Source organism: Otolemur garnettii, unplaced genomic scaffold (assembly GCF_000181295.1).
Source record: "Otolemur garnettii isolate 467f Iridium unplaced genomic scaffold, OtoGar3 scaffold00256, whole genome shotgun sequence".
NCBI classification, from domain to species: Eukaryota; Metazoa; Chordata; class Mammalia; order Primates; family Galagidae; genus Otolemur; species Otolemur garnettii.
Genome location: NW_003852651.1, coordinates 1,211,455 through 1,224,131, shown reverse-complemented (window position 1 = coordinate 1,224,131; position 12,677 = coordinate 1,211,455). Strand labels below are relative to the sequence as shown.

The following is a 12,677-nucleotide window of genomic DNA, read 5'->3' as shown; positions in this document are numbered from 1 at the left end:
AGCTTGAGGCTCTGTCTCAAAAAAAAATGTTTATTGCAGCCCAATTCATAATTGCCAAGTCATGGAAGCAACCCAAATGCCCATCAAATCATGAATGGATTAACAAATTGCTGTATATGTATACCATGGAATACTATGCAGCCACAAAAATAGATGGAGACTTTACGTATTTTATGTTTACCTGAATGGAGCTAGAACATATTCTTCTCAGTAAAGTATCTCAAGAATAGGGGAAAAAGTATCCAATGTACTCAAAACTACTATGAAATCAGTATATAATCAGCTATATATTCATAGGAATGGTAGAACATAACTATAGTCCAGAAAGAAGGAGGGAAGAGGAGGGAGGAGGGAGAATGGACCCCCTAGGGGGAGGCCAGAAGGAGGGAGGGTATTTTGGGGAGCCTCATCTAATGTGCATAATGTAATGAAACATTTCAAAACTATTAAAAATAGAGTATAGGGACTCTGCTATACGCCACCGGACCCTTAGCTTGTCTGTCGCTGAGCCATGCGATGTTCACCATGAAGTTCAATCCCTTCGTGATCTTGGACCACAGCAAAAACTGCAAACGACATTTTAATGCCCCCTCCAACGTACACAGGAAGATCATGTAGTCTCCGCTATCCAAGGAGCTTGTGCAGAAGTACAGTGTGCGCTCCATGCCCATCTGCAAGGATGATGAAATCCAGGTGGTTTGAGGACACTATAAAGGTCAGCAAATTGGCAAGGTAGTCTAGGTGTACAGAAAGAAATGTCACCTACATTGAGCAGGTGCAGCGTGAGAAGGCTAATGGCACAACTGTCCATGTGGGCATTCACCCAAGCAAGATGGTTATCACCAGGCTAAAACTGGACAAAGATTGGAAAAAAATTCTTGAACGCAAAGCCAACTCTTGCCAAGTTGGAAAAGAGAAAGGCAAATACAAGGAAGAACTTATTGAGAAAATGCAGAAATGAATATAATCTTTTGTACAGCAATGGTTTAACTGTAGTTTTTAGCCTATTGTGTGTTCAAAAATGTACCTGGAATATTCCATTTCCTTCCTGTTTTGTTATTGACCTGTGGCGCTATAACCTAATCTTGCAATTTTGATTAAAAATTTTATGAATAAAAATTGGAAATATTTCTTAATTCCAAATAAAATCCATCTTGTTATCTGTTAAAAAAAAAAAAGAATGGAGTATAAATGTCTTACATTTATAAGTCTTATATGTCATCCAACAAATAAGTAAGCGAGGAGATGGCTATGTTAATCAGATGTAAGCATTCCACATTGTATACCAAATCAGCACATTGTACCCCATAAATGCATTAATGTACACAGTTATGATTTAATAAAGAAAAAAATAAAAAAGATGGAGAATTTACATATTTTGTATTTACCTGGATGAAGGTGAAGAACATTTTCCTTAGTAAAGTATCTCAAGAATGTAAAAACAAGCATCCCATGTACACAATACTAATTTTAAACTAGTAGATGAACAACTATAGGCCCACATGAGAGAAAAAACACATTTAAATTCAGGAAAGGGGAGGCAGAAGACTAAATAAGCTCCCACCTATCAAGTATAATATAGGGGTATATGGTACACCTCCTCAGTGAAGGACTCAAATACAACTCAGACATTTCCTTACAAATGCAAACAATGTAACCAAATTGTATTTACACTCATATTAATCTGAAATAAGAAAAATTAATAAATACACACAAAAAGAATCTCACTCTCGGCTTGGTGCCTGTGGCTCAAGTGGCTAAGGTCCCAGCCACATATACCTAAGGTGGCGGGTTCGAATCCAGCCTAGGCCTGCCAAACAACAATGATGGCTGCAACCAAAAAATAGCCAGGTATTGTGCCGGGTACCTGTGGTCCCAGCTACTTGGGAGGCACAGGCAAGAGACTCGCTTAAGCCCAGGAATTGGAGGTTACTGTGAGCTGTGATGCCACAGCACTCTACACAGGGGGACAGCTTGAGGCTCTGTCTCAAAAAAAAAAAAAAAAAAAGAATCTCACTCTCACCACTTCTATTCAACATAATATTAGAAGTGTTAGACCAATTAGGCAAGAAAAAAGAAATGAAGTATGCAAATAAGAAATAAATAAGTAAACTTATCTCTATAACAAGAGACAATAAGATCTTATGCATAGAAAACACTTAAGTGTATTCACATGCACACAGAACTAAGAAACTAATTCAGCAGCACTGTAGGATATAAAATCAACATTCATAAATCAATAGCATTTCTATGTACTAACAATAAGCAATCTGAAAAGAAAATTTAACAAGTTTCAAAGCTTCAAGATAGCTGAACACATGAAGGTTCCTGCAGAATGGTACATACAGAGAAAGCCTGAAAGCTCTGTGCCCCTTCTCAATATGTCTTGCCCTGCATATCTTTTCATCTCTATCCTTTGTAATACGCTTTATAATAAACCAATGAATCTATGTAGGTGTTACCCTGGAGTTTTGTGGGCCACTCTAGCAAATCACTGAACTCAAGGAATGAATTGCAGGAATACCAACTTATAACCTGTTGATCATAAGCACAGGTAAAACAAACTGAGACTCACAATTGGCACTGAAAGTAGAGAGCAATCTTGTGGGATTGAGCCTTCAACCTGTAGGATCTGACACTACCATATAGTGTCAGCATTGAATTTAGTTATAGGGCACAAGTTGGTGTACACTGCAGAACTGACTGCTTCCTTGGTGTGTGGGGAAAACCCCATACACATTTGGTCACAAGAAATCTTCTGTATTGAATGTGATGCAAGAGCAAAGGAACAACAGTTTCTGGGGTATTTTCCACTTTTGCATATGTATGAAATACTAAATTCAATGTCTGGCATACAATAAGTGTTCACAAAGTCAAAAAAAAAAAGAAAGAAAACAATCCCACTTAGAGTACATCAAAAGTAAAAACAAATACTCAGGAATAAGCTTACTCAAGGAGATAAAAGACTGAAAACTATAAAACATTAAAGAAGAAAGAAAGAAAACAAAAAAGACATAAATGAATACAAAAAATCTTGTGTTCATAGATTAGAACACTTAATATTGTTACAATGTTCTTATTACCCAAAGTATCATACAGAATTAATTCAATCTCTATCCAAATCTCCATAACTTTTTTTTTTTTTTTTGCAGTTTTTGGCTGGGGCTGGGCCTGAACCTGCCACCTCTGGTATACGGGTCTAGTGCCCTACTCCCTTGAGCCACAGGTACTGCACTCCATATCATATTTTTAAAAGTGGTTTAAAATTCATAGGGAATGTAAACATTCCCAAAGAACCAAAACTTGAAAGGCTCACATTTCCTGATTTCAAAACAAAGCTACAATAATCAAAATAGTCTGGTGGTAGCATAAAGACATAGATTTAGATCAATGGAACAAAATACAGAACAGAGAAAAAAACCTTCACACATATGGTCAAATGATCTTCAACAAGGTTGTAAACCTGCACAGTGCAGAAGGATAGTTTCTTCAACAAATGATGTGGGAGAAAATGAATATTTTCCTGCACAAGAATGACATTGAACCCTTGCCTTACAGCACAAGTATCCAACCTACAGCTTGTGGGCTGTATGCAACTTAGGATGGCTGTGAATATGGCCCAACATAAAATCAAAGACTTACTGAAAACATTATGACACTTTTTTGTGAATTTTTGGTAGAACTCAATTGCACAGTTCTCAAGCATAAATTTTGCACACAACATTATCTTATAATGTCACACAAAATAAACATATAGGTACACTCTCATCATTTGTACACATGTGTGTGGCTTCAATTTTACAGTGTTATGTGGTTTCCAGTGTGCTATCTTCCACAGACACTTGAATTGACACCATCAGATATTCATGCACTCATGATGACATGGAGAGGCAGTGATTATCAATAATATTTCAAACAACCATTGCAATGTTAGGCATTTAATGTTAGTTAGAAGTCAAGTAAGCAGGCTCGGCGCCTATAGCTCAAGTGTCTAAGGTGCCAGCCACATACACCTAAGGTAGGGGCTTGAATCCACCCCAGGCCCGCCAAAACAACAATGATGGCTGAAACCAAAAAAATAGCGAGGCGCCTGTAGTCCCAGCTACTTGGGAGGCTGAGGCAGGAGACTCGCTTGAGCCCAGGAGTTGGAGGTTGCTGTGAGCTGTGATGCTACAGCACTCTACCCAGGGGGATAGTTTGAGGCTCTGTCTCAAAAAAAAAAAAAAAGTTCAAGTAAGCATTCATATTTGATTTTTAAAGATATTTCTGTAGCAGTGTCTCACACATCTCCTCCCATGCTTTACAATTGGCCCTCTGCCTTGCCTTGCATTGGCAGCCAAGATGTGCAAGGGCCCAAATCTTGCTTTCTATTTTCCTGTTAATTAATTTTCATAATACAAGTAAATATGAGAGTGCCCATAGCTCATTAGGTAGGGTGTCAGCCACAAACACCAAGGCTGGTGAGTTCAAACCTGGCCTGGGCCAGCTAAAACAACAATGACAACTGCAACAAAATAAAAGCCGGGTACTGTGGCAGGCACCTGTAGTCCCAGCTACTTCGGAGGCTGAGGCAAGAGAATCACTTAAGCCCAAGAGTTAGAGGTTGCTTCGAGTTGTGACACCATGACACAATACCCAGGTTGACAGCTTAAGACTCTGTCTCAAAAGAATAAATAATTAAATAAATACAAGTAAATATAGGCCCTTATCTATTATTTTTATTAATCCCAGCATGGCTTTTATAATGTCTCAAAAGAAATAAGACCTATAAAAGGAAAAATTACAGGAGGTGGAGGCAAGATGGTGGACTGCAGCCAGCTTTCTACAGAGGCTGCAATCCAGAAGGAGACTTAAAGGACAGAAGTTTAGCAAGTAAGCCGATAGTTTGGAGCTGAGCCAAGAGAGAATACTGAAGAAAGCACATCATCCCTGCTGAGCCTAGCTGCGACTCCAAAAATATAATCAAAAGGTACAAAATTCACCACCAAGCGGACAGGAGTCCCCTCCCCGACAAGAAGGGCTCGCAGTTTACTCCATACAAACAAGTGAGCAGAGGGCAAACATCCTCCCACTCAATCCCAAGGGAGAGACTCCCTAAAAACTGGACCTCTTACCCCTACTAGGGTGCCACGGCACTCACCTGCCAGGCATAAAACTGTATATATTCTCTACCTGCAATTCTGAACTCCCAGGATTTCCCCCCACTCTCACCCTGAGGTCTGGAGGTTTGTCACCCATGGAGAACGGATTCTTGGGCATTTCTTGAGAGGAGTGGAGGGTGAAAGGGCTGGTGCTAGTCTGTGCGGACTCTGTGGCACAAAAGAGAGGAGAGGATGGTCAGCTGAGAGAGAACCATACAGGAGCTACAGTATCCTGAGTTGCAGAGCAGCAGCGGCAGCAATGGGAAAGGCTCACATCCCCAAGGCCATTCCAGATAGACAAGCCCTGTCTCTAGAGGTAACCAGAGGTTCCAGGCATTTTCTCTACTGGCAGCCACTGGCGGAGTGGTTTTGGGAAGTTCTGTGAGTAAAGAGAAGCCCTAAGGGCAGTACCTACCTGGGCAGAGCACGGGGACTAGAATACACCCACTTCACAGACTTACAGGGAGGGGCTGAATCAGAAGACTGCTTATCTGACAATAATAGCACCTAGCCCTCAGGGGAATACAGCTGAGACAAAGGCAGTGGGCAGGCAGAAGCTAAAATTGACACTTGAGTATAAACTCTAATTGTTTGCTGCCCAGGGCTGAGTTGTGATCTATCAGCTTCAGCAGCATCTGATCTGCAGAGGAATTTAGCTGGGACAGAAATAAATTCTATGAAGTTGCTCTGTCCTGTTCTGCCAGCAACATCAATCAGGTGCAGGGCTTGAACTGAGTGAACTGTCCCAGCCTACATTAATTACCCAAGGTTGTCAGGACTCATATCCCCCTGCCAGACTCAGATCTCCTGGTGACTCAGGCAGTGTTAAACCCCGGGAACATTTGCACACTGGAGGGAAGTGGGTCACAGCTCTGGAGGATTACTAGAGACTGGGTGCAAGGTGAGGAAGGAGGCATCAACCTTCCCAGAATAATTCATTTGCTGGGTGGGTCCCTTTGCCCTCATGGAGCACTGGAGTGAGTCATATTTGACCTGCCAGAAGATCCCTCCTATCTAGTTGCAGGAGACTTTTTGAACTCTCCCACGTGAGACCAGTGCTGACTGGGATAACTGATTTGGACCCCTTGAACTGGGACAATCACTCAAGGACTATCCAAAGTGGCACCCTGGGTGTATGGTGGAGGAAAGGTTTGATTTTCCTTGCCAAATTGTTGTTTGGGGGGAGGGGCGACTTAATTGCTGGTATTTCTCCACAGCTGAGACTCAATCAAGAGTAAATGATTCACTACGGTAGGACAGAAACCAGCTGAAAATAAGACAGGGCCACTTAGCCCCACCATACCAAGCAGGTCCCCAGTATCTCAGGCCATAACACCATACGGGTCCTTGACAAACATCAAGGAGAAAAGCCAAACTGGGTAAAATAATCATGGGGCAGAATCAGCAGAAAAACTCCAGTAATATGAATAACCAGAGTAGATCAACCCACCCCAAAAAAAGATATGGCAGATGCAACTGAAGATCCCCTTCATAAACAGATAACTGAGATGTCAGAAATCGAATTCAGAATTTGGATTGCAAATAAGATGACTACAACAGAGGCAAAGATAGAATTAGAAATTCAAGGAGCATCCAAAAGTTCAATCAAGAATTCAACGAATTCAAAGAAAAAAACACCAAAGATTTTGAAAGATTGAGGCAAGAGATTGCAGCCCTCAAAGATCTGAAAAATACAGTAGAATCCCTTGGTAGAAGAATGGAGCAGGCAGAAGAAAGGATCTCAGACATTGAAGACAAAGCTTTTGAACGTGTCCAAGTGTCCAAAGAGTAATAGAAATGGAAAGCAAAAACAGATGATTCTCTCAGAGAGCTCTGGGATAATTCAAAGAAAACTAATATTCGCCTTACAGGAATCCCTGAAGGTGACAAAGTTGCTTCACAAAACAGAGGCTTTTCTTCATGAAATTATGAAAGAAAACTTTACAGATATGCCAAGAGATCCTGAAATTCAGATAGCAGACAGCTTCAAAAACTGAGCATGACTCAACATAAATAAGACATCCCCCAGAAACATCATAATTAACTTCACTGAAGTTAATATGAAAGAGAAAAACTTGAAAGCAGTGAGGCATAAGAAAACCATAACCTACAAGGAGAAGAATATTAAAATAACTGCAGATCTCCCTGCCAAAATCTTTCAGGCTGGAAGAAGGTGGTCATCAACTTTAAATCTCCGAAAACAAAACAACTTTCAACCCAGGATCCTGTATCCAGCTAAACTGAGTTTCATTTGTGATGGAGACATTACATACTTTACTGACATACACATGTCGAAGAAATTTGCCGTAACTAAACCAGCTCTTCAGGATGTTCTCAGGCCTATTCTCCATAATGACCAGTGTAATCCTCCACCACAAAAGTAAACTCACTGAGAAACTTTTGATCAAATTCCACAGTGGCAAAAGGATTAAAAATGACCACTGGACTTTTGAACAACTTGATACCCAAACTTTTACGAGGATTATCAATAATTTCAATCAATGTGAATGGCTTAAACTGTCCTCTAAAGAGGCATACATTGGCTGATTGGATGCAAAAACTCAGACGAGACATCTGTTGTATACAAGAATATCATTTATCTTAAAAGATAAATATAGACTCAGGGTAAAGGGATGGTGATCTATATATCAGACAAATGGAAAACAGAGAAAAGTAGGTGTTGCTATTTTATTTGCAGATACAATAGGTTTTAAACCAACAAAAGTAAGCAAACACAAGGATGGCCACTTTATATTTGTTAAGGGTAGTACTCAATATGATGAGATCTCAATTATCAATATTTATGTACACAAGCAGAATGTGCCTCAATATCTAAGAGATACTCTAACAGCCATGAGAAACTTGATCTCTCCCAGCTCCAGCATACTCGAAGATTTTTTTTTTTTTTTGAGACAGAGCCTCAAGCTGTCACACTGGGTAGAGTGCAGTGGCATCATAGCTCACAGTAACCTCCAACTCCTGGGCTAAAGCGAGTCTCTTGCCTCCACCTCCAAAGTAGCTGGGACCACAGGGGTCCACCACATGCCTGGCGATTTTTTGGTTGCAGCTGTCATTGTTGTTTGGTGGGCCCAGGCTGGATTCGAACTCGCCACCTTAGGTGTATGTGGCTGGTGCCTTAGCCACTTGAGCCACAGACACGGAGCCATACTGAGAGAGATTTTAACACTCCTTTAGCAGTGTTGGACAGATCAGGCAAAAAAAAGCTTAGCAAAGAAACTTTAGATTTAAATTTAACTATTCAACTTCTGGAATTAACAGACATCTACAGAACATTTCATCCTAACAAAACTGAATACACATTTCTCCCATCAGTCCATGGAACATATTCCAAAATTGATCACATCTTAGTAGGGCACAAGTCTAACCTCAACAAATTTAAAAGAATAGAAATTATTCCATGCATCTTCTTGGACTATCATGGAATAAAAGTTCAACTCAGTAACAACAGGAATCTGCAGACTCATACAAAACCATGGAAACTAAATAACCTTATGCTGAATGATAGATGGGACAGAGAAGAGATCAAGAAGGAAATTACCAAATTTTTAGGACAAAACTACAAAGAAGACATGAGTTATCAGAACCTCTGGGATACTGCAAAGGCACTCCTAAGAGGGAAATTTATAGCATTGCAAGCCTTCCTCAAGAGAACGGAAACACAGGAAATTAACAATTTAATGGGACATCTGAAGCAGCTGGAAAGGGAAGAAATTCCAATCCCAAATCTAGAAGAAGAAAAGAAATAACCAAAATTAGAGCAGAATTAAATGAAATTGAGAACAAAAGGATTATATAACAGATCAATAAATCAAAAAGTTGGTTTTTTGAAAAAATCAGTAACATAGATAAACCTTTAGCCAACCTAACCAAGAAAAAAAGAGAAAAATCTCTAATCCTATCAATCAGAAACGGTAAAGATAAAACAACAGACCCTTTAGAAATTAAAAAAAATCCTTAATGAATATTACAAGAAACTTTATTCCCATAAATATTACAATCTGAAGGAAATCAACCAATACTTGGAAGCACAACATCTCTCAAGACTTAGCCAGAATGAAGTAAAAATGTTGAACAGGCCTGCATCAAATTCTGAAATGGCATCAACTATACAAAATCTCCCTAATAAGAAAAGCCTAGGACCAGATGGCTTCACGTCAGAATTCTATCAAACCTTTAAAGAGGAACTAGTACCTATATTACTCAACCTTTTCCAAAATATAGAAAAAGAAAGAATACTACCCAACACATTCTATGAAGCTAACATCACCCTGATCCCCAACCCAGGAAAAGAGTCAACAAGAAAAGAAAATTATAGACCAATATCACTAATCAATATTGATGCAAAAATATTCACAAAATCCTAACAAAAAGAATCCAGCAACACATCAAACAAATTATACACCACGACCAAGTGGGTTTTATCTCAGGATCTCAAGGATGGTTCAACATACCTAAATCTATAAATATAATTCATCACATAAACAAATTAAAAAACAAAGACCATATGATTCTCTCAATTGATGCAGAAAAAGTGTTTGATAATATCCAGCATCCCTTCATCATCAGAACACTTAAGAAAATTGGTATAAAGGGACATTTCTTAAACTGATGAAGGCCACCTACAGCAAACCCACAGCCAATATTGTATTAAATGGAGCTAAATTGAAATCATTTCCACTCAGATCAAGAACCAGGCAAGGTTGCCCATTGTCTCCATTGCTATTTAACATTGTAATGGAAGTTTTAGCCATCACAATCAAGGGTGAAAGTGTCCCATGAAACCCCTTGTTCGTAGATGTAGAGGCAAGTACTGCTAGACAAAGTGATTAGAATGAAAAGGGGGGCTGAGGCTCTGTCGGGCACACAGCTGACACCCATGTATATTGAGCTCCTTATAAACTTATCTAGTAAAAGTTAAAAATAGCAAAAGAATAAAAACAAGGTAAGATATTAAAAATTTCATTAAAAACTCCAAATTAGCACAAAACTGCTGCTGAGCACAAGTACAGTTAAAAAAGGCATTTTTACTTCAGACTTAACCACAAAAGTGCCAGGGTGTCTGTTCCTGTCTGCCCATTTCCTTTAAGCTAAAACTGACTACTGTTGTGTAAGTGTGGGGGGAGGTAAAGGATACAGCAGCCCACTGCCTCAGCAAGTGTTATCTCCACCTACAACCTGGCAAAACCCACCAGCTATCTTGTCTGTAAACATGTGACTGTCTGCTTATAGGCAGATCAAAACATAATCTCAGAATAAGAAGCTTAGAGTCACGTTCCTGAGGGAGCACTTAAAAATAAACTACCATACTTAGGTATGAGGGGCTGCACCCCAACACAAGGGTATCCATATAGGGTCAGAAGAGATTAAACTTTCACGTTTCAGAGATGATATGACTGTATACCTGGAAAACACCACGGATCCTAATACAACTCTTAGAAGCAATCAAGGAATGCAGCAATCAAGGTTACAAAATCAACACTCACAAATTTGTAGCCTTTATATATGTAGCAACAGCAGCCAAGCTGAAAAAACAGTCAAAGACTCTATTGCATTCACAGTAGTGCCCAAGAAGATGAAATATTTGGGAGTTTACCCAACAAAGGACGTGAAAGATCTCTATAAAGAGAACTATGAAACGCTAAGAAAAGAAATAGCTGACAATGTTAACAAATGGAAAAACATACCATGCTCATGGCTAGGAAGAATCAACATTGTTAAAATGCCCATACTACCCAAAGCAGTATATAATTTTAATGCACTCCCTATTAAAGCTCCACTGTCATACATTAAAGACCTTGAAAAAATATTACTTCATTTTATATGGAATCAGAAAAAAACCTTGAATAGCCAAGACATTACTCTGAAATAAAAACAAAGCAGGGGGAATCACACTACCAGACCTCAGACTATACTATAAGTCGATAGTGATCAAAACAGCATGGTACTGGAACAAAAACAGAGAGGTTGATGTATAGAACAGAATAAAGAGCCAAGAGATGAATCTAGCTACTTATGGTTATCTGATCATTGACAAGGCAATTAAAAATACTGAGTGGGGAAAAGATTACTTATTTAACAAATGGTGCTGGGCGAATTGGCTGGCAACCCGTTGAATACTGAAAGCGGACCCATATCTTTCACTATTAACTAAAATAGACTCACACTGGAATAAAGATTGAAACTTAGGATGTGAAACTGGCTCAGTGCCTGTGGCTCAAGTGGCTGTGGCAACAGCCACATACACCTAAGGTGGCGGGTTCAAATCCAGCCCAGGCCCGTCAAACAACAGTGACAGCTGCAACCAGGAAGTGGCCGAGTATTGTGGCAAGTGCCTGTGGTCCCAGCTACTTGGGAGGTTGAGGCAGGAGACTCACTTGAGGCCAGGAGTTGGAGGTTGCTGTGAGCTGCGATGCCACGGCATTCTACCCAGGGAAACAGCTTGAGGCTCTATCTCTCAAGAAAAAAAAAGACATGAAACTATAAAAATACTAAAAGAAAATGTAGGGAAAACACTTGAAGTAATTGGCCTGGGTGAAAATTTTATGAGGAGGACCCCTCGGAAAATTGAAGCAATATCAAAAATACACTTTTAGGACCTGATCAAACTAAAAGGCTTCTGCACAGTCAAGAGCACAGTAAGTAAAGCAAGTAGACTGCCCTTAGAATGGGAGAAGATATTTGCTGGTTATGTCTCCAACAAAGGTTTAATAACCAGAATCCATACAGAACTCAAACATATTAGCAAGAAAAAAACAAGTGATCTCATCTCAGGGTGGGGAAGGGACGCAAAAAGAAATCTATCTAAAGAAGATAGGTGTGTGGCCTACAGATATATCAAAAAATGCTCACCATCCTTAATCATCAGATAAATGCAAATCAAAACTACTTTGAGATATCACCTAACTCCAGTAAGATTAGCCCACATCACAAAATCCCAAAACCAGAGATGCTGGCATGGATGTGAAGAAAAGGGAACACTTCTACACTGCTGATGGGAATGCAAAATAATTCGTTCCTTTTGGAAAGACATCTGGAGAACACTTAGAGAACTAAAAATAGCCCTGCCATTTGATCCTACAATTCCTTTATTAGGTATATATCAAGAAGACCAAAAATCACATTACAACAAATATATTTTTGTCAGAATGTTCATTATGGCCCAATTCATAATTGCTAGGTCATGGAAGAAGCCCAAGTGCCCATCAACCCACGAATGTATGAATAAATTGTGATATATGTACTCCATGTAATATTATGCACCCGTAAAGAAAGATGGAGACTTTACCCCCTTCATGTTTACATGGATGGAGCTGGAAAATGTTCTTCGTAGCAAAATATCTCAAGAATGCAGCTCAGCCTCTGTGGCTCAAGCGGCTAAGGCGCCAGCCACGTACACCTAAGGTGGTGGGTTCGAATCCCCAGCACGGGCCCGCCAAACAACAATGATGGCTGCAACCAAAAAATGGCTGGGCGTTGTGGCGGGCGCCTGTAGTCCCAGCTACTTGGGAGGCTGAG

General features: G+C 39.8%; 1 pseudogene; it reads left to right on the top strand.

The window, feature by feature from the left end:
- The first annotated feature begins 525 nt into the window (after positions 1-525).
- Positions 526-961, top strand: LOC100942267 (annotated as a pseudogene).
- The last annotated feature ends 11,716 nt before the right edge of the window (positions 962-12,677 follow it).